This window comes from Magnolia sinica, chromosome 12, assembly GCF_029962835.1.
Source record: "Magnolia sinica isolate HGM2019 chromosome 12, MsV1, whole genome shotgun sequence".
NCBI lineage: Eukaryota > Viridiplantae > Streptophyta > Magnoliopsida > Magnoliales > Magnoliaceae > Magnolia > Magnolia sinica.
The window spans coordinates 69,143,790-69,168,872 of NC_080584.1; the positions used below are offsets into that span (position 1 = coordinate 69,143,790).

At 39.4% G+C, this 25,083-nt stretch overlaps 1 long non-coding RNA gene across 3 annotated transcripts in view; it reads left to right on the forward strand.

The window, feature by feature from the left end:
* LOC131221604 (uncharacterized) overlaps positions 1-7,467 on the forward strand; it is a 71,594-nt gene extending 64,127 nt beyond the window's left edge. For all 3 annotated transcript variants that reach the window (XR_009159479.1, XR_009159482.1, XR_009159480.1), the window contains one exon: positions 7,349-7,467. This is a non-coding gene — a long non-coding RNA (uncharacterized LOC131221604). The remainder of the gene's footprint in view (positions 1-7,348) is intronic.
* The last annotated feature ends 17,616 nt before the right edge of the window (positions 7,468-25,083 follow it).

The window sequence follows — 25,083 nt, forward strand, 5'->3', positions numbered from 1 at the left end:
CATCGAAGTTCAAATCTAGATGACATCGGAGGGCTCTCAATATTATCGGTCATAGGCGCCTAGTCTTCCAACAATTATTTTGTAACGCCCTGAAATTCAGGGGTCGAGCATAACTCTGCTCCCGAGTTTCAAAACATCACTTATATAATATATTGAATGATGGATGTATGTTGTCTGTATGAGTGCATAAAACATGGAATAGATTAAGCCAAACTGCAAACATAATTCAGGGATAAGTGAGAAACGCAAGCGGAAGACTTAAAGAAATATGTGTACATGTGCAAATCCCTGAAATACATATACATACCAGGTCGTATTACAAGTGTTGCTATCAAAATTACAAGTATCAAATGACATTATCTATTCCTAGAAGAAAATCCAGAATCCTCGCACGTCAGGACATGGCTCACTAGAACCTGCCTGAAAATTGCATGAAAGAAAATGCAGTCTTATCATCCTCGAACTCCTGCTCTGCCTCAGAGGTCGCATCAACATCTGCAACTAAGACAGAGTCTAGTGGGTGTTTAACACGGCCCCAGAACGTGGGAGTGAGTGATCAACTCAGTGGAACAATATAGCAAAGGTTAACATGTTATCAATTCAATCAAGCAGTAATGATAAAGCAGAATAATCAAACATGTCCTAAGTACTCTTGTTAGTGCAAGGATGTATGCAGAATGATGCGTGCGCTCGCTTATACACCCTCAGCGTCTTCATCTTACGTTACACATGACATCATCTCAAGTGCTCTACCTCTTCCAGGCACATGCAATGCGGTGCATGAACATGATTACTAAGTTGTTATTAGTCCTTTTCATACAGCAGGATTGGGAAGCTAAGGTACCTTCCTCATATCAATTTCCAAACAGTGATTCATTCTAGGGTCGTCAGTCCTAGACAATCTCATACGATCATATGGTTTTAAGTCGTTGCAAAGGGCTCGTCACCAATCAATGCACGTCTATCATACCTTCGTTACTACAATAAGGCTCGTCACCTCAATGCGGTATCCAGGTATGCTTGAGGTCACTACAAAGGGCTCGTCACCAATCAATGTAGGCCGACAGCACGAATATAGTGTCCCATACCACCATAATCGGCTCACGAGTCTGGTTGCTCACTGGTCACTACGGGGAGGCTCGTCACCCCAGCGTAGGCCGACAGCTCAACCACGGTGTCCCATACCACCATGTTCGGCTCATGAGTCTTAGCAGATCAAGGTACCACAGTTAACAGGATTTGCACTGGTAAGTTTGGTATCCTAGATTCATACAATAGTGTCCATACATGGTGAACATACATCGGACAATCGGGTTACTTGATGAACTCAACTAGCATGAGCGCACGTTGGGTTGAACGACATAGAGTGCGCAAATACTCCGTGTGGCCAAACCACTGCCAACAACTCTAATACGACTCGGGTTCGTCAAATCACGTCCTATGTAGTGAAAGCAACCTCAGCCATGAAATCAAGGCCGATTACCGATTTCCTGGACTATTCATAGTCTCAAACACATTCCACTACAACAGATATTCATATAGAATGTAGAACAGTAATGGAACAATGATTCAAATCATGTAGTATATGAGCATTTGCAGAATATCAACTCAACATGGATTTACACATAAGTAATGCTTGAAGTTAAACAACAAAGGATGTGACTTGCATGTAGGAAATCATACACACCAAGAAGAGAGTTGAGAATTGCTTCTCAACACCCACAAATAGGATAGTATATTGCACTTTAAACCATTCAGACATTTCTACAAACACTTAGACTATATAGTACAACATACATGACGTATGTTGGAATACACACATTTGGACAATTCCTTTTGCCAAGGAGTTATCGCACATACAATTAGCATAAGTACACGACAGTTAATCATGGCAATCACATGTTCATATTTTATACGTATACGGTACTTCCTACATATATATAGAATATATAAATCTCAATATAACACATGCATATCAGGAACGCAAAATAAACATAGTATTTGGCATGTGAAATCTCATCCATAACAAGAATAAACCATTAGCTGGCATTGAAAGCCTTGAAAACCATAACTTATACGATTAAAGTCCACACCTTAAATTAGAAATAGCACACCGAACTGATTCAAACGATAAGTCTTCGTCAACGACGACAAGATAACCTAAAGCAAGAATAGAAATGAGCTACAACAACACATAGACTCTTCTAAGCTCTAAAACAGATTAGGGTTAGGTTAACTTATCCAAGGATGAACTTAGAATCGATGGAAAAATGATTCAAAAGTGAAGGTTTAAGGATATAGAGCAATAGGAAAGAATCTAAGATGATTCACCAACTTCTCTCTCACTTCCTCTCTCTTTTCCTCCCTCTTTCTTAGCTAGGGTTAGGAAATTCGTATGGAAAAGAGAGTTAGGGTTTTAAGGTTTATATATAGGCCTAACATTGATGAAAATAGCCCCAAGGCCAAGGTATACTTAGGTTATAACCAAAACAGGCCTCTCTCGATCCAACAGAACACTTCCGGTGGGCCTTTTTCCACGCGCGGTCGGACTTAAGCTCACTAACCATGGATCTAGGTCAGACTGAGTTTTTGTACCGATCGGATCTACAGATCAGCCGTGGCGGACCACACTCAATTCAACGGTCACTGAAACTTGATCACGTCTACAAGCATAAGGACATGCCTAGGCCATCTTCCCTGATCAGAGGGTGAAATTAGGTCAGAATCCAACGGTCAGATTGCTTAAAATCATTGCGCAAGTGACACGACTCAGATTTCATAAAATCACATTTAATTTCTCACCATTCTCACACTCTTCACACTGGACTCAATTAAATCGACCCAGAACATCATCTGGACTTGATTTTTGAGGTGAATGGCCAAGTCCAACATGGTGACCACAACAGCCTAAGATCATCGCTATCGGACTTTCGACGCGCGGTCCAGGTCCGATCCAAAACTTCTAAAAATTCTCAAGAACAACTGGATTTAGTGATGGATCCCAGATTTCGGAGTAACATAGCGCTAACTATTCTATAGGTTTTGAGTCATGCAGATCCAATTTAAAGTGATTGATGCAAATTTCACAAGCAATTGAGTTTAGCGCTAATTACCCATAAATAGCTTCTAAGGAAAAAAATAGAGGTAGTACTCGGGTCTTGGCACAAAATTTTTCGGGTCATTACATATTTCAAGGTTGTTTATCTGTGATCGAGGGTCACTCGATAGAATTGATATTCAAATATCGATGATATCAGTACGGTTTCGATGGCATTGAACAGAGATAGAAACTGTCCAGCAAGCTTAAACGAAAATCCCTTGGATTTATCGATGTCTCAACACATCTATCGATATCATCGACATTCAAATTCTGATGACCTCGAAGGTCCCTCGACCATTCTTGTAAACTCGAAATATTTCAAAGCAAGTCTCTCTCATTTTCAAATGTTGAGGAATCGAACCTCACATCGATGGAATCGGAGTTCGAAATCCGATGACATCGATACGTGTTTCGATTCCCTCGACCAGTTGGCAATTAGTTTCAAAAGCATATGACATTTGAGTTTATGTCATCGAGCGGACCGTTGATGCTATCGAGATTATACGCTCGATGATATCGATCCCGCTCGATGATATCGAACTCTGCCATAAATGTGATTGTTTTATATATGTTGGAACCTTTTGCTTATATAAAGAGAGCTTGTCTATTGTTGTTGGTAGAGAAAGAAGAGAGTGCTTTTGAGTGTTTTACCTTAGATCATATATCCAAAGCCCTTTCTCTTAGGGAAGTTCATCCTCCAATCCACCCTCATCATTGATATTCAATAAAATGGATTGGGAAATGAACTTCCACATTCTACCTTAATGACAAATCATTAAGTTGGGATGCCTTGAATGCATAATCGGAATCACTCTATCTTTCTTATAGGAAAACATTTTATAGAGTAGGATTCTGTCTTAACCTTGACCCAACCCGAAGCCTCGTATTGGTACATCATCTGAGTTGCGGATCAAGGAAGTTGAAGATTCTTCATCAACAAGGAGGAGAACTTCGTCAACGTGCTGCATGGGACTCATTCACTTATTTGTAAGTTATTAGAGTCCAGAGGACACTTGTGATCATTCCTTTTTAGGATTGGGTCTAAGGTGTTTCTCATCCTTGCAAGCCCTCGTAGGAGGCCTCCGGTGGGAGTGTACATGGTGGGTGCGTTGTGTTGATCCTTGCTCTGTGGAGAGCATAAACAGTTAGGGTCTTATGGAAGATCCTTGACCAGTGTGCCTAAAAGTGGGTGCTGTGGGTTAACCCTTGCTCGTGAGAGCATAAACAGAGGTTCCTTGTGTGGATCCTTGGCCAGTGTGCCTAAAACCCGGGTGCTATGTGTTGACCCTTGCTCAAGGAGCATAAACAATCAACCTCAGTATAGGTTGTAAAGGTTGAAGGTGAACCTAATTTAAAACCTTAGGTTTGAGGTGAACCGCTGTGAAACCTCCGTAGTGAAATCCGGTACACTCAAGAGTTGAGTGCGGTTACTGGGAGTGGAGTAGACAAGTAGTTGAACCACTATAAAAATGACTGTGTTTGAGATTGTTATTCTTTTGATTGTGTGATTTACTTTAATACTTTCATATCTGAGATCACACCTCACACACATACATAGTCATATCCATCATAAATTAGTTTGCATATTGTTTATTTCTTAAATTATTTGTGAATGGATCATCTACCGGGCTTGGAAGCCAGTAGAGTTACTTTTGAGTAATCCTGATACCAGGTTAGGATTAGTGTAATATAGGATTTTTAATAAATTATAAAAACTTTAAAAAGTCTTATTCACCCCCCTCTAGGACATATTGACATATTCCTACTTCAACTAAAGCGGTCCTGACCGCAATTTCACATTGATCTTCCTCATTCCTAAGAAGCCAAACGCAGCTACCTTCGCAAACTATAGGCCCATTAGCCTATGTAACTACGTTCAAAAGAACTTTTCCAAGATCATTGCTTCTAGGTTGACCAACTTCCTTCCAAATATCATCTCCAGTGAATAGAGTACATTCATTAAGGATAGATCCATTGCGGAGAGTATATCAATAGCCTTAGAGATTAGGGGTGCACACGGGTCGGTTTGGTACGGTTCTGGGGTGAAACCAGAACCAAACCGTTCCTAACGGTTCTAGGATATTCGGAATCGGAACCGGACTGTTGGCACCCTAGAACCGAACTGGAACCGAACCGTTAAAACCGGTTCGGTTCCGGATCGGTTCCACAGTTCTGGGCTTTTTATAATCCAACCCAATTGCATGTTTAATTTTATTATCTAGCCCATGTCCATCCATGTTGTGGTCCATTTGATGAATGGTTTAGATATTGTATAAGGTGTGTAAAAATACATTTATGAAAATAATTAAATGGTGCATTATAAATCATAAATCATGAGTCAAATATGGAAACGGTCAAAGGGTTCTTAGTTCGATTCCAAGTTTGGTTCCAGGTTCGGTTCCATGATTCGGTTCTACGGATCGGATCCACGGTTTGGTTCTATGGATCGGTTCACGGTTCGGTTCAGTTCTACATACGCTCAAACTGAGAATTGAACTGATGTAACCGGTTCTTTGATTTTTGGAACTGGAACCGGTGCACTCTAGAACCAGACCAAACCGGACCATTTGGTCGGTTTCTGTCCGGTTCCATGGTTCTAGCGGTTTAATGTGCACCCCTATCAGAGATGGCCTTTGACATTGATAAGAAAACCTTTAGAGGGAACATCATATTCAAGTTGGACATGGAGAAGGCTTACGACAGGATAGAATGGAGCTTCATTAGGGAGGTCCTTCTTTCCTTCGAATTGAGCTTGGATTGGATTCAGTTAGCCCACCAACAATGCTGGGAGGGCTGCTGGTTTTCTATAATCATCAATGGAAGACCATTTGATTTCTTCCAATCATCAAGGGGCCTACGCCAAGGAGACCGCCTTTCCCCGTATATATTTATTATAGCGGTGGAGTTCTTAAGTAGAGGACTTAACTGCCTCTTCCTGTCTGGAACCTGCCTTCCCTATAAGCTGCCCAGGAATTGCCCCACTATAACTCACCTTTTATTCGCTGATAATACGATTATTTTTCTTAATGGCAGGCTCTCTTCGATTCACTCCCTTCTATCTTTCATTCAATCCTACGAGAGAGGTTCGGGCCAGAAAGTAAACTCGTCTAAGAGTTGCTTCTTCCTCCCCATAAAAACTCCATTAGAGAGGGTAATGTAGATTTCTAATATCACGGGCTTCCAACAATCCAACTTTCCTCTCACATTCGTGGGAGCCTCATTAGTTAAAGGAAAAGTACGATATTAGCATCTCCTTCCTCTCATCTACAAGATCGAACTTTAGATTACGGGATGGAAGGCCAAGCTTCTCAACCCAGATGCCAAACTGGTACTTATCAAACATGTCCTTGGCAGCATTCTAGTGCATCTATTGTCAGCCCTCAACATCTCGAAAAGAACCTATCACCACATTGAGAAGATGCTTGCCTCCTTCTGGGAAATCTTGGAAGTCGAGAACTGATGACACTGGGTTAAATGGAGTGAATTATGCTATCAAGTGATTGAGGGAGGGCTAGGTATCAGAAGGTTGGTGGATATGATGCAAGCCTTTTGCTGCAAGATGGCTTGGAGGCTTCTGTTGAGGGTTAAATATTGCATATTAAACCCCAGTTATTACCTGATTTTACGAACATGATACTGTGTAACGGCCTATTTTAATCGTGTTTGTGTTGCAAGGTGAACTTAGGAGCCTGGACTAAAAAAAGGGTGCTAAAAGCATAGATTTAACGCTCTAAAATCACCAAGGCAAGGAACGGACCCCAGGGGACCAAGATCGAGGAAGTTACATGCCAGAGATCCTGCAAAATTGATAGTAATGGTAATTGTATTTAATAGTTGTGGTGCCCCTTGCAAAACTGCAAAATTGCAGATTCGTTTATTGCCTTATGGTTAGTAATAGATTTTGCAATTTCTCATTTGGTAGCACTTATTGTTTGAATATCTTGCTTCCATATCATGATTTCTCATTTTTTTGATTTTTTTGATTTTTTTATCTTTCTTTCTTTTATCTTTTATCTTTCTTCTTCTTCTTCTTCTTCTTCTTTTTTTTTTTTTTTTTTTTTTTTTTGATTTTCACTGTTGCATCTTCTTCATTGAATTCTTTTATAACAATATGTTGGCAAATAGTTCTTTGTGTCATTGACAAAAGTCGCGTCTCTGTGTTTTGTGCTTACTCTATGCTATTTGACTATTCATGTATTATCTCAATTGTATTTTGAAAGTTTTGAGTTTGTTGTTTATTTCATGCAGGAACCTGCATTAGAGATACAGGACAAGATTTTATTTATCATTAATAATATTTTAGCTTCAAATATGGATGTGAAAGTAAGAGAATTTACTGATGTCCTTAAAGAGCAGTACTATCCATGAAAAGGTGAGAAAAATCTTATGAATAACCTTTAGTTTCATCAGTTGATTTTTACTTTACCGGGAGATTATATTTGACAGAGCAAGCATTGAGCCAAATTTTCATGAGCTGTACTTGAAGTTCTTAGAGAAAGTTAATTCAAGATTGTTGAATAAGGAGACTGTGAAAGCTACTTATGAGAATTGCAAGGTGCCTTAGCAAAACTTTTTTGTTACCCCTGGTTATCATTGTCGCCGTACACATTTTCCAATCTCCCATAGACACCGACGAATGAGGTACAGCCAGAGATTCTACAAGGGACCTTCAAGTGCCTGGAATGCAGTTTTGTCACCAGGAACATCGAACAGCAATTCAAATACACTGAGGTGTTCGATTCCATTCCTTAAAATTTGCATTTTACTGATTTCTAACCTTCAATTTGTTAGGATGAGATGTTTTATTGTGATTTGCACTTTGTGCGTTGGGACTGTTGTTCTTGCAAACTTCCCATGTACATGGTCCACAGTTTTAAAGGTTTGATTTGAATTACTACTAGTAATATATTAATGTTCAAATGTTTGTCAAGCCCACAAACTGCGCATGTATCAGTGGCCAGGTGTGCTACTCGATCTGTTCATCAGGTGGGTCCCACCATGTAGGTACCCTAGCCTAAAAATAGGCTGCACCACTCATCATGTGGGGTGCAATTTTAGAAACAAATGGAAAACTTTGAAAAGCTTATACAAGTTATTTGTACTATGTCCATTTCTGCCTAACGTTGTGTCCCTGCCCGATCGATGTACCGGCCTGATTTTTGGGGTAGATCATCTCCACAATGGGATCCACTTCTAAGTTGTCTTATCACAACCTTATATATATATATATATATATATTTGATCATTAATCATTAAGAACTAAAATCTACACTTGTGTCACTTGTAAATTGATGTGGGCAAATTTTGGAGTCCTATTCTATAAAAGAGTTAAGATATATCTCTCATCAATGCCTCACTGTGGACAGTGAACAGCAACCGTTGCGGTTAAATCATGCTAAAGTCTATGAGGTTATAGCTGCAGTTTGCTCAGAGACCTCTTCACTAAATGCGAATCCTATGACAATGTCATCCAGATTAACTAACCGCAGTGCAAAGCCTTCCTTGGATGTTGAAGTCAAGTGTCCTTATCAAGCTTGTAATTGACATGTATGTTGACCAGATTTATGGGTAATTAAGATGATCTTCTTCCATTTGTAATTACTTCCTAGAGTTCTCTCTGTTGCATAATCTTTTCCCATATATATGCTGGTTTGGCATAATGTATTTGTGTATAGAAGCCCTTTGTTTTTATTTTTGTTTTATTTTTATTTTTATTTTTCGTTCTAACTTGGTTCATGCATTGCAGTTTTATACTAAAATACATATATGTCATGCCAGTGTACAGAACTGACAAACATGTCCATGTCCAAGTCTCATTGGTCTGCTGCAACTCAAATTGCTTCCTGAAGGATCCACATTGTGTCTCTTACAGCTTGATTGGCAAAGCTATCTCTTGGATGCTCAATCAAGAATTCCGCAGGTATTGATTTTGTGCAGGGATCTATACTCTAGTTAGCTTCTCAAAAAAATCTCAAAAGGTGAAAGAAGATCTCTCTCTCACTGCATATACTCTCAATTTCATAACCCACATTTGTACTTGGTTTTGTATAAATTTTTTCTCCCTTGTTCAAATTCCTACTATACTTATTTGTTCTTTTCTGTAACAGTTGCAACGACAGTTGGGATGGTAGTAGCATATTTGCTGGTCCCAATGTAAGATGAATTTGTCTTCTGTAGCCTTGACCCGGCCCTGTTCGTGGTATAGAAAGATCCATATAGAGATTAAATCTGCCAGCCAAACACAAGCACGTGCTCTAATGCATGACAATCCACTACCAAACACCCGGGCTGTAAACACCTAATAAAAAGTTTCGTCTTTTGCCAAACACCTAAGAATCTTTGTTCAGTCGTTAATTTATTTACTTTTGCATATATGCATGTCCTTATTCTGTCACGATTTGATTTGTTTTTACAACTAATTGATGACATTACCTTCTCAATTAGGCATAAATCTATGTTTGTGTGTAGGTCAAAGGCACCGAGTACAAAGTATAACTCTCTCCCAAACGAATCTTCCCAACCATTTGAGACTGTGATCGAGATGAATTTTTGTAAGCTATCACTCCTCATTTCTCTCTCCCTTTGTTCCATTTAACGTGATTTTTTGATTCATATGTAGTTTTTCTCATAGTATTCCTGAAATTAAAAGGTTTTTCTAGTGCTTTAGGTTGAACGATATTCCTTCTGAAATTAAAACTATTCCTCCAAAATTTTGGTATAATAATCATTTCATGATGAATGAAACTTCATGAATAAGTAGACAACTATCAATTGATCCAGATTTCCTTTTTCCTAGGGCTGCTTGGTGCAATGGTAGATTTTTTTCATCATTTCCAACATTTATTGTTGTTGTATACCCTCATAGCATTTGGCATTCCCATGGAAAGCCTATTCTAATTGCAAAGAGATGGCCTAATCAGGGAATCTATGATGCGGTGTCTTCTGCTTGGATCTACTCACTACCAAAAAAAGGGGCAAAGGCTACGGATTAAATCCGTAGCCATAGACCTATGGCTATGGATTTAGTCCGTAGCTAGTCTGTAACACGACCATCGTCGTAGGTGCCATAACGATAGGTCTAGAACCTATGGCTACAGATTAAATCCGTAGCTATAGGTCAATGGCTACGGATTAAATCCGTAGCAATTATATCTGTAGCAAATACTTAAACAACTACGGATATTATTTGTAGCTGAAAGTCCATAGCAATAGGCCAAAATTTAAAAGGCTACACCCGTCTGATTATTGGCTACGAATTTAATCCGTAGCTATATGTTAAATAGCTACAGATATAATCCATAGCAATTATATCTATAGCAAAAATTTCAAACAGCTACGGATATTATTTGTAGCTGAAAGTCCGTAGCAATATGCCAAAATTAAAAAGGCTACACTTGTCTGACTAGTGCCTACGGTCAATATCCGTAGCTATTTTGTACAATGAAAAATTAAATCATTTGTTCATTCAATTACCACCTGTTCATTCAATTACCACCTGTACAATCATTCATTCATTCAATTACAATCCTTCATTCATTCAATTACAATTACAATCCTTCATTCATTCAATTACAATTACAATCCTTCATTCAATTAATTACAATTATAATCAATTACAGTTACAATTATAATAATGCTGAAAATACAAATATTTGGCTTTATTAGAAAAATGTACTCGACTTCACCCTGAAATTTCAACAGCTTCGTATATTCCATCATCCTATAAACAGTCATGTCATTCATAAATTAGAATGCCCATCGGAGAAAAGAAAGACAGTGAAAGAAGTGCATCACGTATAATCACTTTTTTTTTTCTTAATGAATTAAAAAAAATCAAAGAGGAATAAAATTGACACAAAAGAAATGGTCTCACCATATGATTATAGGTTTAGGTTTTGGTTTAGGTTTAGGTTATAGGTTTAGGTTAAGGTTAGGCTATAGGTTATAATTAAGTTTAGGTTATAGGTTAAGGTTTAGGTTATAGATTTTGGTTTAGGTTTAAGTTAAGGTTTAGGTTATAGGTTATAGCTTTTGGGAACTTGATTACAGGTTAAGGTTAGGTTTAGGAAATAGGGTTCGGGTTCGGGATCGGGTTTAGGTTTGGGTTTTCAAGTTTAGGTTTAGGTTAGGGAGTTGAGATTAGGATTAGGTGTAGGTTTGAGTTTAAGGATTTGAGAATACATTTAGGTTTTAAGTTTAGGTTTAAGTTAAAGGTTTTAGGAAAGGTTATAAGTTTAGGTTAGGTTTAGGTTTAGGTTTAGGTTTAGGTTATGGGTTATAGCTTTAGGGAATTGAGAATGGGTTATAGTTTAGGGAAAGGTTAGGTTTAGGTAATAGGTTTTGGGATTTGAGAATAGTTTTAGGTTATAAGTATAGGTTTAGGTTAGGTTATAGGTTAAGGTTTAGGGATTTGAGTTTAGGCTATAGGTTTAGGTTTAGGTCTAGGTTTAGGTTTAGGGAATTGAGTTTAGGTTATAGGTTTAGGGAAAGATTAGGTTTAGGTAATAGGTTTTGGGATTTGGGAATAGTTTTAGGTTATAAGTATAGGTTTAGGTTAGGTTATAGGTTAAGGTTTAGGGATTTGAGTTTAGGTTATAGGTTTAGGTTTAGGTTTTATGTTTAAGTTCAGGTTTATGTTTGGGTTTTGGGATTTGAGAATGGGTTCGAGTTTAGGTTATAGGTTTTGGTTTCGGTTTAAGTTATAGGTTTTAGGATTTGAAAATGGGTTTGGGTTTAGGTTATAAGTTTTGGTTTTGGTTTAGGTTTAGGTTATAGGTCTTTGGATTTGAGAATGGGTTATGGTTTAGGTTTAGGAAATCGGGTTCAGGTTCGAGATTGAGTTTAAGTTTGGGTTTTCAAGTTTAGGTTTAGGTTTAGGTTAGGGAGTTGAGATTAGGATTAGGTGTAGGTTTAGGTTTAGAGAATTGAGTTTAGGTTATAGGTTTAGGGAGAGGTTAGGTTTAGGTAATAGGTTTTGGGATTTGGGAATAGTTTTATGTTATAAGTATAGGTTTAAGTTAGGTTATAGGTTAAGGTTTGGGGATTTGAGTTTAGGTTATAGGATTAAGTTACAGTTTAGGTTTAGGTTATAGGTTTTGGGATTTGAGAATGGGTTTGGGTTTAGGTTATAGGTTTTGGTTTTGGTTATAGGTTTTGGTTTAGGTTATAGGTTTTTGAATTTGAGAATGGGTTCGAGTTTAGGTTATAGGTTAGGGTTTTGGTTTAGGTTATAGGTTTTGATTTAGGTTATAGGTTATAGGTTTATGTTAAGGTTTAGGTTTAGGTTAAAGGTTTTGGGATTTGAGAATGAGTTTACGTTTAGGTTATAGGTTATAGTTTTGGTTTAGGTTATATGTTTTGGGATTTGAGAATGGGTTCAGGCTTAGGTTATAGGTTTTAGTTTTGGTTTAGGTTATAGGTTTTAATTTAGGTTATAGGTTATAGGTTTAGGTTAAGGTTTAGGTTTAGGTTATAGGTTTTGGGATTTGAGAATGGGTTCGGGTTTAGGTTATAGGTTTTGGTTTTGGTTTAGGTTATAGGTTTTGGGATTTGAGAATGGGTTTGGGTTTAGGTTTTAAGTTTTGGTTTTGGTTTTGGTTTAGGTTTAGGTTATATGTTTTTGGATTTGAGGATGGGTTATGGTTTAGGTTTAGGAAATCGGGTTCAGGTTCGGGATTAGGTTTAAGTTTGGGTTTTCAAGTTTAGGTTTAGGTTTAGGTTAGGAAGTTGAGATTAGGATTAGGTGTAGGTTTTGCTTTAGGGAATTGAGTTTAGGTTATAGGTTTAGGGAGAGGTTAGGTTTAGGTAATAGGTTTTGGGATTTGGGAATAGTTTTAGGTTATAAGTATAGGTTTAGGTTAGGTTATATGTTAAGGTTTAGGGATTTGAGTTTTGGCTATAGGTTTAGGTTTAGGTCGAGGTTTAGGCTTAGGGAATTGAGTTTAGGTTATAAATTTAGGGAAAGCTTAGGTTTAGGTAATAGGTTTTGGGATTTGGAAATAGTTTTAGGTTATAAGTATAGGTTTAGGTTAGGTTATAGGTTAAGGTTTAGGGATTTGAGTTTAGGTTATAGGATTAGGTTTAGGTTTAGGTTTAGGGATTTGAGTTTAGGTTATAGGTTTAGGTTTAGGTTTATGTTTGGGTTTTGGGATTTGAGAATGGGTTCGGATTTAGGTTATAGGTTTTGGTTTCAGTTTAGGTTATAGGTTTTGGTTTAGGTTATAGGTTTTTTGGATTTGAGAATGGGTTCGGGTTTAGGATATAGGTTTTTGTTTTGGTTTAGGTTTAGGTTATAGGTTTTGGTTTAGGTTATAGGTTATATGTTTTGATTTAGGTTATAAGTTATAGGTTTAGGTTTTAGGTTTTGGTTGTGGTTTTGATTTAGGTTATAGGTTATAGGTTTAGGTTAAGGTTTTAGGGAAAGGTAATAGGTTTTGATTTAGGTTATAGGTTATAGGTTTAGGTTATAGGTTTAAGTTTAGGTTTTGATTTATGTTATAGGTTATAGGTTTAGGTTTAGGTTATAAGTTTTGGGATTTGAGAATGGGTTCGGGCTTTGGTTATAGGTTTTGGTTTTGGTTTAGGTTATAGGTTTTGGGATTTGAGAATGGGTTCGGGTTTAGGTTATAAGTTTTGGTTTTGGTTTAGGTTTACGTTATATGTTTTTAGATTTGAGGATGGGTTATGGTTTAGATTTAGGAAATCGGGTTCAGGTTCGGGATTGGGTTTAAGTTTGGGTTTTCAAGTTTAGGTTTAGGTTTAGGTTAGGGAGTTGAGATTAGGATTAGGTGTAGGTTTAGGTTTAGGGAATTGAGTTTAGGTTATAGGTTTAGGGAAAGGTTAGGTTTAGGTACTAGGTTTTGGGATTTGGGAATAGTTTTAGGTTTTAAGTATAGGTTTAGGTTAGGTTATAGGTTAAGGTTTAGGGATTTGAGTTTGGGCTATAGGTTTAGGATTAGGTCTAGGTTTAGGTTTAGGGAATTGAGTTTAAGTTATAGGTTTAGGGAAAGGTTAGGTTTAGGTTATAGGCTTTGGGATTTGAGAATAATTTTAGGTTATAGGATTTGAGAATGAGTTTGGGTTTAGGATATAGGTTTTGGTTTAGGTTTAGGTTATATGTTTTGATTTAGGTTATAGGTTATAGGTTTAGGTTTTAGGTTTTAGTTGTGGTTTTGATCTAGGTTATAGGTTATAGGTTTAGGTTAAGGTTTTAGGGAAATGTAATAAGTTTTGATTTAGGTTATAGCTTATAGGTTTAGATTTTAGGTTTAGGTTTAGGTTTTGATTTATGTTATAGGTTATAGGTTTAAGTTTAGGTTTTGATTTATGTTATAGGTTATAGGTTTAGGTTTTAGGTTTAGGTTTAGGTTTTGATTTATGTTATAGGTTATAGGTTTAGGTTTAGGTTTTGATTTATGTTATAGGTTATAGGTTTAGGTTTAGGTTTAGGTTTAGGTTATAAGTTTTGGGATTTGAGAATGGGTTCGGGTTTAGGTTATAGGTTTTGGTTTATGTTATATGTTTAGGGTTTAGGTTATAGGTTTTTGGATTTGAGAATGGGTTCGGGCTTAGATTATAGGTTTTGGTTTTGGTTTTGGTTATAGGTTTTGGGATTTGAGAATGGGTTATGGTTTAGGTTTAGGAAATCGGGTTCAGGTTCGAGATTGGGTTTAAGTTTGGGTTTTCAAGTTTAGGTTTAGGTTTAGGTTAGGGAGTTAAGATTATGATTAGGTGTAGGTTTAGGTTTAGGGAATTGAGTTTAGGTTATAGGTTTAGGGAAAGGTTAGGTTTAGGTAATAGGTTTTGGGATTTGGGAATAATTTTAGGTTATAAGTATAGGTTTAAGTTAGATTATAGGTTAAGGTTTAGGGATTTAAGTTTAGGCTATAGGTTTAGGTTTAGGTCTAGGTTGAGGTTTAGGGAATTGAGTTTAGGTTATAGGTTTAGGTTTAGGTTTAGGTTTAGGTGTCAGTTTGGGTTTTGGGATTTGAGACATTTCTTTCGTCAACCATGGCACACTGAACATTCTTTGTAGCCTTGGTGTTAATGGAAAATACCTTAACACCTTCCTAGGTATTGTAGATCCTTTTTTCTCAGAACCCATTTCAATCTTGTACTTAGAAGTTTTACAATTTGGACAAATGGTTTTCATCTCGTTCTCTCTCTCCAGTATAAGATGCTGTCATTTGGACAAGCATAGATTTTCACATAATCAAGACCCAACTTTGTAATGATCTTCTTCGCTTGGTAGGTATTAGTTGGGGCCTTGTTACCGGAAGGTAACACCTTCTTTAGTAGTTGAAGAAGCTCTGTAAAGCTTTTTTCACTCCATCCATGATTCACCTTTAATTTGAAAAGCTGTATAATGAAAGTCAGCACGGTGAAATCTTGGGCCCCAGGGTATAGCTCAGCCATTGCGTCTCGTAGATTTGCTTCAAACTCATTAGTTTCATTTTCTCCAAAGACGCCTTCAACTATAGGGGTCACGTTAGGCTTATCCTGTATAACTTCATCTAGGTTATTACCACCAAGTTCTTGAACGATCGCGTTGTGAACCTCATTTAAGTTCGAGACACTATGGTATTGTTGGGAACTAGATTCACGTACAGTACACTTAGGTGATACATGTTCCCCATGCATGTTTCAAACCCTATAGCTTGGGTCGAATCCATTTTTCATTAGATGTATTTCCATATCATCATAAGAAATCGAAAAACGTGCACATTTGCAAGCGGTGCATGGACAAGGAACAAATTCTTTACCAGGAAGGTTTTCTTGTGCAAACTTTGAAAAACTTCTGATTCCAGAAAGAAAACGTGGGTCAGGGAAACTTAGTGTCATCCACTCCCTATTCATTACAACCAAATCCCGATTAACCAATGGGTCCATTTTCAACCTGCACCTTACCAAAAATTAAAGTTAAAAATTAACCTAATGCACCATCCTTCTCAAAAGTTGGAAATGAAGGAAGTGCTATTAGATGATTGGACCCATACAGATATTATCTACCAAATACAATGTATTAAGGAGTTTGCAATCATTGTATTTTTACAATAAATTAATAATGTAATTTATAAGTAAAATCTTAAACCACTTGCATAGATGAAAAGTCTCGCATGCAATTCTAATATATTAAGCTAAATGATGGATCGTACCAGTTAAAGGCTTCACCACACAAGGGCAATGGAATGCTTACAAAGACCTAGGATGAAGAAACCACACAAATATCAGCTCTATCCAAAATTTCTTCAATCCACATTAAGTTTTAATGGTGAATTACCACTATTTCCTGTGCATCCAATCCATTCATATAGTATTGGCTCGTCATGATGAAAAAAACTACCCAAAAATTGTATTATTCCGAGACTGAAGTGGACCATATGATGTATATTTAGAATTTTTAGGTATAATTTTATAAGTGGCCAGACTAAGAGTTGAAACAGCCTGATTTTTCGAATAAAAGCTAAAAATGTTTACCCCCAAGCTTGATTCCTGATGAATGCAATGCAGTGGATTAACATGTTTTATGACACGTGTGGTGGATGAGTCACCAACATTTTAAAAAATGGTGTAAATGCACATGCTAGTCTAGCACTTCAATCATATTTCTCAATATATATATGAATGCCTATGCCAGTAACATAAAAAAAAAAACATAGAAATTCAAATTGATGTCACAATCTGACAAACCCAAAAAAAAAAAATTCTGGAATTCCTTTCAGGATCTTAAGATAATGCACTGACATCACCATCATTACCTTTAAATCCCATCCAGTCCACCCTAATCCCTTTAAAATTGCTTGGGACGTGTTTGGTTCAAGGGATTAAAAGGGATTGGAAGGTTTAATCCCGGGATTGGCCAGACGTCCCAAACAGACCAGAAATAGCAATCCCGGGATATAGCAATCCCATAGATCTTGCACCAATCCATTAACGCAACTATTATTACCTTGAAATCTGTACAATCTACTCTAATACCATCCAAATCCATCCAATCTGCCCGGCCAAACAGATCCTAATGGTGGGCATTCAATCACCACAGTTTCCTATGGTGTGGTCCACCTGAGATTTGGCCCTAAAATGAAGTTGAAAAAATGAATGGCCTGCATACACATATTATGGCGGAGCCCACAAAGCATTTTTAGGGCCCGTTTGGCTGGGTGGATTGAAAGAGATTGAATGGTATTATGGTGGATGGCCTGGATTTCTAGGTATTGATGGTGTTGTCAGTGGATTGTCTTCAGATACATGGGATTGCTATATCCCTGGATTGATATATCCAGTCTATTTGGCACACCTGGCCAATACTGGGATTAAACCTTCCCATCCCTTCCAATCCCTCAAGCCAAACACGTCTCAGGGATTGGGATCAGATCACCGACTCTGTTTGGCACGCCCGACCAATCCCAGGATTTAACTTCCAATCCCTTCCAATCCGACTCGCCAAACGGCCCTTAGATTTTAGAAACAGAGAGAGGGGCAAATCCTTCTAATCCCTTCCAATCCGACCAGCCAAACGACCCTTAGATTTCAGAAACAGAGAGAGGGGAATGTGGATTGAACGTCTGAAATATTTGAGAAAGAGATAAAGAGGGAGAAAGAAAGAAACTAACCATACGATGCTTCTTCTTCTTCTCCTTCATGCAGTGAAATGGGTTTTGGGAGATGCGGAATGCGGCCTTGGGACAGGGAAAGAGGGTGAGGGAGATCAGGAGATGAAGAGAGGGCAAGGGAATGAGAGGGACTGAGTACGAGCGGAATGCGGCCTTGAGACAGGGAAAGAGGGTGAGGGAGATCAGGAGATGAAGAGAGGGCAAGGGAATGAGAGGGACTGAGTACGAGAGAGAGAGAGAGAGAGAGAGAGAGAGACAGAGATGGAGACAGAGATGGAGAGATGGGTTTCGGTTTTGGAGGGCGGGAGAAAATGGGGGATGGGTTTCGGTTTTGGAGGGAGCTGCAGCTTTGGACGGGCGCGTGACGGACGACCCTGAGTGGTTTTAAAATTTTAGTTACATGGGGCCCACTGTGATGTATTTCATATATCCACTCCATCCAATAAATTTAAATTATTATTTTAAGTGTGATAAAAAATTTATTTAGATCAAATCTTTAAGGTGACCACACAACAAATTAACAATAAACATTTAATTTATATTATTTCTTATGGTGTGGTCCACTTAGATATTTAATCCACATAATTTTTGGGCTCATGCAATAAAATTATATATCCGAATTTTTGGATGGCTTAGATCAAACACATATATTCCAATGGACCTCATGGATCCCCCTAAGCACCATCTATATTTAATATGCTTTAGGTTGAGAGGTACGCTTTAGCTACAGAGCACTTAGGCTATAGCTACGGATTAAATCCGTAGCTAAAAGCTTTCAACTTCCATAGCCATTACTCGATTTTTTTGGTAGTGACTTTTTGGTCCAGTCCATTTGAGAACACGAATATCTTTCAAACTTCTAATAAAGGATGTGTATTTCTGATAATTAAAATTAAGAAAACCCACACTAATTGGAATGTTTTATAAACTACTTTGTAGGGAATTGATTATTTGAAGTATGATAACTGCTGGAATGGTGGTACTAGGCCAACAATTCAGTAAGCTTACAATGCTCACTAAATAAACTACTTTTGGATTTGTAAGAAGCCTGCTTGTTTTAGACTGTTACACTTTGAATGGGTATTGTAGTGATGTCTGGCACTAAATAATTTTAAGTGTAATTGTTGTACCAGTGTCGTGGCCTCTCCGTGCTCAGCTAACATTAGCTGTAGAGCCTTGATGCCTTATTGCTCACCAACTTTTCTGTATATGGCTTTTGTTGATTATCACCAGTTGTGATTTTATATCTGAAGTAATTTGGGTGTCTCCTTATTATTATTATTGTTGTTTTTGTTTTTGTTGTTGTTGTTTTCAAGTTGGTCTGTACAGTCATGAGTGACGATAGAGGCCCTGTAGGTTTACTTCCATGACATTCCAGATGAGGCCATCGAGAACTTGGTAAGCCTAACACAAGTGTGCTCTAGTTATGCGCCTCTTGCTCCCATTAATGAATGAGCACTTGCTTTTCCACTACAGACAGAGGAGGGAGTTGTGCTAAATGTTACAGGTCGCTTGCTTCTGGGGCATCCACTGACACTGTCCTTTGTTGAAGTAGTGGTTTGTTATCCTTCCTCTTCTAAAGCTTTTGCTTTTTCTTTTCTTTTTTAACTTTCTTGAATGGGATGTATCTTTGGTTGGCAAAGACCTATTCACTAACACACGAGAACAAACTGATTTGATCAGGTGGAAATGGCTGACAGTGTTATGGGACTTCCCAAGGCACTCACAGAGAAACTTATTCAGGAGGCCCTTTAAGCTCTCCATCATTCCTCAAAGCAATGTCTGTCCCTTTGCTCTCAAGCAAGATGCATTTTTCTTTTCTTTTCTATTATTTCGTAGCCTATAATGGCTTCAAAGTTGTCTCCTCGTTTGTTACATTTATGTGGGCCTGCACCGGCAGCTTCAAGGTTGCGATATGGAGCTCTCTTCCCAATCAAACCTATGGCCTGACATCTTTCTCCATTAGTTTGTTTATTGTTTGCAAGTGACCAATGTGAGAATCTCTTTCATTTTGTGAGGGTGTTTTTTGCTTCTTTTTTCTTTCTTTCTTTTTTTCATAAAGGGAATGATCTGAGAGAAACTGGTGTCCCACTTTGTTTGGTTTCAGTTGATTTCGATCAAGGTGACCCACTTATCATCACCTTGGTGTGATAATAACTTTCAACAGACGCTGACTCTCTTGGAAGTTCTGAAAATAGTAACAAGGACTCCAGTTTGTGTTTTGCCTTAGTCTCCACTACACATCAGACCCTTATCCAATCTTCATGGCTGACCCAGTTGTGATCACCTTCGATAGGTGATAGTGCAAAAATCACATGGATCAAAATCTGTCCCTTTTTTTTCCACAGCAGAGAGAAGTAAGTACAAGAAATAGAGAGAGCAAAGACAAAAGGTTTTCTAATTCCGCACCTGTGGAAGCTTGCCCATCCACTTGCAGCTACACATGCCAATATGGAACATGTGTGTGGTATCTAAGCTTTCCATCAAGTGAGTTACTCTGGAGATCCTTTGGCTTAAACATCATGCAATTTAACACCAAGATGAGCCCATACGAAACAAATGGACAACTAAGTGAGTTGTTTTAACTACCGGTTTACTTTATAAATTGTGACTGACCTGATCACTAGACAAAAGAAAAAGTTAGCTTGAAAAGTTTCCGGAGTGGAGAATAGGTGAATGGAGGAAAGTGAGCGACCATGGCAATCCATCCGCCCACGTTCCCCTCCTCCCCCAAACCTCTCAATATTTGTAAGAAACTTAACTTTTGACACCTTGGCTGAAGACTTCCATCTGATTTTCGGGAGATATGGGAAAATCTCCGAAACTTTCATCCCTGGGGATAAGATCTCCAAACGATCCTGGGGATTTGGATTCATTGGATTCTGCTATGAGCAGGATGCACTCAATGTGATTCGATGCCTTAATGGAAGGAGGATCGATGGCCGGGTTGTCTCCATTGCATACGCTAAAATCTAGAACAAAGGGGCTTCTGCATCCTTGTTTTCTAATCCCGTCCTTGTGATGCCAACAGAACACGCCCAAAATCCCTTGGTGAGATCCTACCATGATATGACGATCCCCCGGCCCCCTACCCGAACAAACACTCTTCGCATTGATAATATGTAGACCAGAAATCAATCGACGAATGATAGATATTCGGTTTCCGCGGATCCCAGAGTGATAGCGAGGCTTCGAGCTTCCCTGTCCTCTGCGCTGGTTGTGCAAGTGAAAGACGCTTTAATCTCCATCCTGCATCTCATTGGTTCCTTTCGTGCCACAAAGCTCTTTGCAGCTAAGGTAGATTTCACCAAGATAGCTGCTAATAGATTCCTTATAAAATTTTAGTCATAGGAGGTGATGTCAACCTTCTTAGATGACCCTGACCTCCATCGTAAGATGAATCTGTCAGACGTTTGCGTTTGGACCCCGGAAGAGTCTGCTTTTTCTCAAGGTATTTGGATTCGCCTAATGGGGATTCCGGCCCATTCTTGGTACCCCGATGCCATAAAATGCTTAGCCTCGATGTTTGGAGAAGTGGTGGAAATTGATAATGTTGTGGTTAACGGGTCATTTCAAGGATTTGCTAGAGTGCGGGTCAAGCTCCACTCCGAGTCAGACATATTAAAGGCCAGATATCTCTCTGTCAATGGTAAATCCTACCCGGTCTTGGGTTTCATTAAGGGATGTAACTTTAGAACTGGAATGTCCTTCATGGCTACGGCAAATGAACATGTTTTTGGGTCAACCCGAGAGTGGGTAGATGCTACTTTCCAGGTGAATGGAGCTACCATCACCCCTAGCCCGGCACTTGTTTGTGCGAATACCCAACTAAACATCAACCCTCACCCAGCACCTGTTTGTACAAATTCCCCAATTAACATCCACCCCTCCATCGAAGCCCAAAACCCCCTACCCTGCCCTGACCTCACATTACAATCACCAGCCCTACCCCCTCCCTCTACCCTAATCATTCCAACTCCCACTCATACCTCTTTGCCCTGCCAGGTCCAATGCTCTCAACCCCTTCCATCAGCACCTGACCCCACCCTTCCCTCTTCCTCCCTTCAAGACCCTGAACCACAACAATCCGAGCCTCTTACTGTAGCGCTGGACCCCGCCCCTCACCATACCTCCCACCTTGACCCTGTAACTCAGTCCCACCCTGGCACAACAGACAATCCTACCCTGCCCAACCCTGTTCCCTCACCCCACCCTATTTTCCCTCTAGATATCCTCCCTGTTATTTCTGTTTTTCTTCTAGTCCATCCAAGTTCCTCAGGACTCACTCTGTCTGCTATGACTGAGGAGGAAATCCAAGGTCTCATCAACTGCCAGAGGATGAATGTTGAAATAGCTGTGACCCGTGATGCTGACCTTTCCCGACATCACCAGTGCACACTCCCTCAGACCTGTGAGGATTCTGGGGCTAACAGGCCCCCTCCTTTCCTATCTAGATCAGTTGGTAACTCTCCCATAAACCTCTAGAGGAGAAGACTCCCTTTCAAAGAGATAAATTAGAATCAACAACCTGCACCCTCGTTCTTAAAGGATAGACAACAATCTCTAGTATCTGATACTGTGATCGATCCGCAGCACATCACGGTGGACCTTCTTCTGATTCAAGGTAATCGAATAGCAGAAAACACCTTTTCTGCTAGGCCTGGACCCCTAAATGTTGTCCTCCCAACTTCCCCAGGTGGTAGAATTCTCCCCACGTGATGACCACCCGCAACACAGACTTATCCAAGAACAGGAAGACAGTGATGATCCGTTCTCAGAGGAAGAGACAGTCCCTCAACCCGAATAGGTTGCCAGTTCGTTGAATATGATTCCTGGTACCAGAATCCTGCCTGAATCTTGGAGAGCTCCTATTACAAAAAAACAAGGAACTGGCGGGATTAAATCATCAAAAGGAACAAATATTGGCGTTGCAATGGATTGGAATGGGAGACTCAGGAGACTAAGAAGAAGGGCGTTCAACTCCGGCAATGTGACTGATGGATAAAGCCATCATTTAGAATGCTAGAGGTGTGGTCAACACTGCGACCTTAAGATCAGCACATAGGCTCACTCGTATTCACAATCCCTAGTGGATGGCGATCCTAGAACCTATGGCGAGAGAGGAGAAGAGATTTTCAGTTGGCTTAAAACTGGGCTTTCATTCCTTTTTCTCGAACGCGGAGGTTGGAGGTAAATTTTGGTTCTTTTTCAGCTCCTACTTATCTGTTCAAGTCCTTCAATCCTCTTCTCAGATGATCTCGTTTTCTGTCCAAGTTAACAATTCCCAATCAAATTTCTTTCTTTCAACTGTTTATGCCAAATTTTATAAGCTCCAGTGAAGACATCTATGGTCAGATATATCCTCCTTGGCTAGCAGTATCTTAGGCCCATGGGCCATTGGAGGTGACTTTAACGCTGTCCTATCCTCCTCTGAGCGAAGAGGAAGTAGAAACTTTGATCATAGCAGTTCGACTGAGTTCGCTATAGTGATGGACAGTGCTGCTCTGTTGGATGCTGGGTATACGAGTAATGGTTTTACTTGGTGCAACAATCAGGCAGGTAATGCTCGTGTTTGGGCTAGACTTGATAGAGTCTTTTGCAACTGAGACTGGGTTTCTCATATTCCTCAATTTTAGGTTCAGCATTTGCCCCAGGTAAACTCCGATCACTCTCCTTTACTCTTGACATCTCTCAAAAGTTCCTCTCCCATTGCCAAACCATTCCGCTTCCAAAGAATGTGGATGCTCCACCAGGGCTTCAATCAGGTGGTTCAAGACGCATGGTTGGAGGACTTAGTTGATCAGCCCATAACAAACCTCTTGCTGAAAATCAGGAAGGTCAAGTGCAGATTAAAAGAATGGAATAGAGCTGTTTATGAAAATGTTTTCCAAAATCTCAAGGCTGCTGAACAGAATTTGGCTTCTTTGGAGAATCAGGCGCAACTCACATCCTCCAATATCAGTCAGTCCTCTCTCTCGGAAGCTAGGCGTCATTTGGCAAACATGGAGCTAGCGGAAGAGATTTTCTGGAAGCAAAAATTCCGTAATAACTGGTTGTCGGAAGGAGACCGAAACACCAAATATTTCCACTTACAAGCCACTGAGCGATCCAGGTGGGCGACCATCTCTGAAATTCAACTCAACTCTAGTTCGACCACGTCAGACTCTGCCCAGATCATATCAGCAACAGGTGAGCATTTCGCAAAGCTCTTCCACTCGGAATACGACATGCAAGATGATCATCTTCTGGCTAACATTCCAAGCTTACTGACAGTTGTCGACAATGATTTCTTGCACCTCCCCTCCATGGATGAGGTTAAAGACGCGGTCATGGCCATCCAGATCGACAGGGCCCCTGGCTCGGACGGCCTCTCTCGTGCCTTTTTTATTGGCCACTGGGAAACCGTGGGCTAGGATATCCTCCGGACAGTCACCCATCTGTTTCATGGGGGCAATCTCCCACGTGTGTTCACTACTACTCTGATTTGCATGATCTCAAAAGTGGCAGGCCCCAAGAGATTCTCAGACTTTAGACCAATAAGTTTATGCAATTGTGTCTATAAAATCTTGGCTAAGGTCATTGCTACAAGACATGCCACTATCCTCCCCAAATTAATTTCGCTTGAACAAGGGGATTTCATTAAAGGAAGATCGATTACAGGGAGTATCGCTTTGGGTCAGGAGATTTATCACGATATCGGTCGTAAAGTTCACGGGGAAAACATAATCCTAAAACTCGACATGGAAAAGGCATATGACAGAATTGAATGGGTGTTTCTAAAACGGGTATTGGAACGCTTCGACTTCGGCAACTCTTGGATAAATTTGGTGAAGAAATGTTGGAACAACGTATGGTTCACAATATTGATCAACTGGAAAGGTGCTGGTTTCTTCAAATCTTCCCGAGGTCTACCCCAGGGAGACCATATTTCCCCCAGCCTCTTCATCCTAGCCGCAGAAGTCCTTAGAAGAGGTTTCTCAAATCTGGTATCTAGTGGCATTTGTTCTCCTTTCAAACTAAAATGTGGCTGCAAACAAATTACTCATCTACTTTATGCGGACAATACGATGCTTTTCCTAAACGGAAGTAGATCATCAATTACGGCTGTGGCTAGATTCCTCTCCTCATACCAGTCAGTTTCAGGCCAAAAGATAAACCTCTCAAAAAGTTGTTTAACCATGCTCCCTCTCTCCCTCCTGGTAGAAATAGACTGATTGGAAGGATCCTTGGCATGTGTGGCTCCTCAGCCCCTTTCATTTATCTCGGCGTCCCCTTATTCACTGGAAGAAACAGACGCTCTTTCTTCCTCCTATTGTTAGCAAAGATTGAGTCTAGAATCCTTGGCTGGTCCATGTGTTACTTGTCCCAGGC